The following is a 4,523-nucleotide window of genomic DNA, read 5'->3' on the forward strand; positions in this document are numbered from 1 at the left end:
ATATGTTTCACTCGTTTTAAACCCAGGCGCGTGCCTTCAGTTGATACCCATGACAAAATATTCAATTCGAACGCATCAATTTTTTTTGCGCACACTCAGCTGCAATGTTCGCATGTTGCGCATGGCATGTGAATGTTATGATATGCGAATGCTATACATGTGAATGTTGTGTATGACATGTGAATGTTATAAGGAGCCAAGAGGCAAGGTCATGCCGCTCGTAATTAATGTATTATGTCTGTCGCACATGAAATCAGGCCGAACATAAGTGTCTCTGTGTGTGCGCGTGTACGCGTGTGCACAAACACACACACACACATATACAGTGTAAAAGTTATTGTCTTTTATTTTTAACTCCGAACGCGGTACTGACAAGATGTGATTTAACAACAGCAAAAAAAAACCCCGCCGTAGTGGAATGCAGAAATGCCTGTAGAGTGTGCAGCGTCAATTTTAACATATATATATTTTTTAACAACATCTCCGCCGTGTCGTCATGCGCGGACACGGCACTCAGGATTGGGAGCCCTGGCAGAGGGAGCTGCACTCGTGTGGAGGAGACCAGGGAGTGGTGGTGGTGGTGGTGATTATGTGTGCAGCGGAGAAGCGATCACTATTCCACCCATGTGGAAATGACCCCCTCTCCGGGGCTCGGAGTCGGCCAGTGATCATTCGTCGCAGAGTTTCGGCACGCTTAGTGAACTCGGAATGATGCACGTGCTCAATCGCTCATTGGCTGGGGCCGAGTGCCCCCCTTGTACCATTCCTGCCTTCCCTGGGCTCAATGCGGCCCCGCTCGTTTGCCTTCCCAGTGTAAAGCTCTTTACTTTTAACCTTGAATTGAGTGCATAAATGAATTAATAAATGCTGAATGACTGCTATGTGACGTGGGAATTGGAAGAGGGGGGGGGGAGCATTCTTGCAGCAATTTAAAACTTAACAATTCGGGTATTGTAATAGTCGTGCCATTCTCCTGAACACTTTCATGTCAATGTACCGTGGGTGGCTGCTAGATTTATAACAGAATCACTAGACAAGGTGGTATTGGAATAGAGGCCTTTAGGGGCTTTTTTGCACAATGTATTATCTTAAAGGATGGCTTTAACGTTTCATTCTAATTGGAATTATCTCGCAATGACACATTTTCTTTGTTGCGACGACCAAACCACCCGGAAAGCACCTAGTCTCTTCAGATTTCAGAGGATAAGCAGAGTATGAGCCTTATTCTTACTTTGATTGGGAGAGTGTCTGTGTTGCGGTCATGTTTGGGCTGCCACGAAGATGAATTTCGAATCTATCTGTGCAGAGAATTGAACCTTTCCCCCCCACATATGCGTGGTGACATTTCTCCAGATACTCTGGGGACTCCATTCTAAACGAAGCGAAAACACTACGATGGACTTGTACGTACGTACGTATGTTGCATTTCCCTCGCAGAGTTGGTGTAAGGGGTCGGGTTCATGGCCGGTCCAGATTTTACTCACCACTGATGCTAGCTCTGACAGGTAATCTAACTCGGCTCGCAGAGTTTCTTGTGCAAGGGCTCTAACCACCGCACCGCCGCTTCCCCAACTACCACGTTGCCATAACATGAAGGATAGTACACTGACGTTCCACTGAATTAACTGAAATGTCATAATAAATTGAAAAAATAAAATAACACAATAATATTCTCACGACGTTTCGGCCACAACACAAGCGGCCTTCATCAGGTGAAGGGACGAGACTGTCTGGAGGACAGCGCTGTCCTGATGAAGGCCGCTTGTGTTGTGGCCGAAACGTCGTGATAATATTATTGTGTTATTTTATTTTATACATTTATTGTTTTATTCTCATTCTACGTTACTTTAACAAAAGAACCAAATAAGATGAATCCTTGCAGTCATGAAAGCTTTAAATCGAAATGAAATGTCATATTTTGAAGATGTGCCACAAGCCGGCTGTCAATCAATTACCGTGAAATTATAACCCATGATTGTTGTTGTTGTTGTAAACTGTAAAATATTACTTAGTGTGTTTCCGGTCTTCTTTTTGAAATATGTTTTATTTTTTAATCTCAATCAGCTTTCCAACGTATAAACAAGTGCGCGTGTGAACACTTTGCATGCACGAGACGGGACTCTTCTATTCTACTTAACCCGTGGGCTGCGGCCACGTCCAGACAACCATTGAAGGTTGCTCAGATAAGAGACTGCATGAAGGAGTGCAGCACAGTGGGAGGAAGCCGTGGCGGTGAGAATTGTGTTTGTTAGACACCACGGGGGGATCACAGGGTTGTGAGAAAATGGGTTGATTAAGAGCGTGGTTTATGCATTGCTGACTCAATCGGTATAAACCTTTCACCCGAACCCTCGCTCTTTCCACTAAATAAATGCGTGAGTCAGAAGGCCGCCTCACCCCACAGATTTGCCGCATGTGTGTTGTGTCCGCTGTGATGCGACAGTTTTTCAACGCACGAAATTAACATTTGTCTCAAGGAAACTGTTATTGCGTGTCTGCGCACATCGGAACCTGGTTTCGCTCTCGGATTGTTTATTCCGCGATGTGCCCTTCATGCCGTGCATCGCTGCATTTATTTTTGCGTGTAGTAGTCTTTCAAACAAGTTCAATTACACGCGCTATTTTTGAAATCCTCCAGGAGTTTGTAATCAATCAAACAACTATACACCACGAGGAATTGTAAGCGATCCCGCGTTTCCACATTCGTATTGTAAAATGTAAGAGCTCAGTGATTACGTTGATTCTGCACAACACTCACATATGAGTTGGACTAACCTTTAAAAAATAATAACTGCAATGGGGTGGTTATGAAAAAAAAAACATGAAATTTGACTTTTCCTCTCAGGCAGAACGAGAAGAGAGAAAAAAAAAATCCAGTTTTTATTACTTGTGCTTCACATATAAATATATAATCGTTATCACGAGTATAAACATTTTCACGCACTAATGCATTCATACACGGCTCTGTTTACATTCTGTGCCCTACCCTTTCCATCAGCGCAAAATGATGGCCATGTGTTCACCGTGCTTCATTCACACTCGAGCGCATGGCGCATTCAAACCCACGTTGCCTTTATTATTATTATTATTAATGTGTTGGTTCCCTTTTGGCAGGTACCATGACCTCCTTGGGTGACTGCAATGCCAACCCTGCCCCCCCCCCCCTACACAAGTCTCCCACGGGCACTCCTGTGAGCAACGTCACACACTTGCGCACGCTCGCCAGTGGCGAGTGCAGCATGCGCAGCACGCGACAGAGTGCAGCGGCAGTGCGATCGCCGGCGACCCATCAGACGGACGAGCTTATTTCAAGACCCCGCAAAAAAAAAAAAAATACGTAGACACCCGCAAACATGACGCGCTTACCAATCTTTCAATGATGCGGCTGCAATACTGGTCAAACGCCTCCAGTTGTACATCAGCACCTCGGCTTAATATAGCACGTGTGCAAGTGTTGTAGAAACAACACCGGTTTTTTTTTTTTGGAGTTCAAAGCGGCAATGAAAGTGTTTTGCACATGAGGTTGGCTGGGTGGCTCAGATGGTCAGAGTGCTGAGCTGGCACCGCTGAGTTCCTGGGTTAAAATCCAGGCACGCTGGCCTCTGATAAAACCGGAATTCACAAGTGTAATCAGTCGATGGGCCCACCACAGTCACAAAATAAATGATGGATGACGGCACTTTTAAAATGGTTCTGCAATTAATTCGTCTTAATCCCAGCCGAGAACATTTAAAATATCGCTTTAACTGACATACGACAAGCATTAGTGTCTGTTTGCCACGCAGGTAGGGGACATTTCCGTCCCCTCCTGTGTGGGGATCTTCACAAGTAGTTACTTGATAGCCACTTCAGGGGGTCATTCTCTGTCGTTGAGCGTTGCACTGCGCTGTGAAAGATCCAAACAGATGATTCATCTCGTAACACTGACAGCATAGTCAGGATGTAATTGGAGAAAAACATTAAAAAAACACACATTTGCACATTCATGAAAATGTCCTCCTATATTCGAGTAAAATGTTGTCACATCGCATTTCTAACTCACGCGATTGAATATGTATAATACTATTGTTGGTAGTGTTATGTTATGCACTGCTAGTAGAATGCAATGTGTGCCTTTTTTGTCTTGTTTAAGTCCCTTGGCCTTTTGGACGATTGGGGCATCACTCTTCCCTTCACCACACCTCCGATTGGCACGGTTGGCTATGTGCGGTGCGAAATAAGTTCTACCTACACACACACATTCACCGATGTCACCTTGCAGTATCTCTCCACCTCTGTCTCTCCGTCTTACTGCGTCTTCCAACTGAGATGGTTTCCGTCCACCGTTTGATGTTTCACATCCAGTCAGATCGTGGTCTTTCTCTTCCCCGAAGCACCTCCGTGTCTTCCCACCATCGCCATCCTCTACAGCTGGCCAACATTCATCCTGGTCACGTGTCCGAGACACCGCAGTTTCCTGTACTTGACCTGACTTAGTGGTTTTGATTCTTTGTTACGTCTATCATCTCTAGGACTTCCGTGTA

Source organism: Petromyzon marinus, chromosome 26 (genome assembly GCF_048934315.1).
Source record: "Petromyzon marinus isolate PM22_M1 ecotype Great Lakes invasive population chromosome 26, UKy_Petmar_22M1.pri1.0, whole genome shotgun sequence".
In the NCBI taxonomy this organism is placed as follows: Eukaryota; Metazoa; Chordata; class Hyperoartia; order Petromyzontiformes; family Petromyzontidae; genus Petromyzon; species Petromyzon marinus.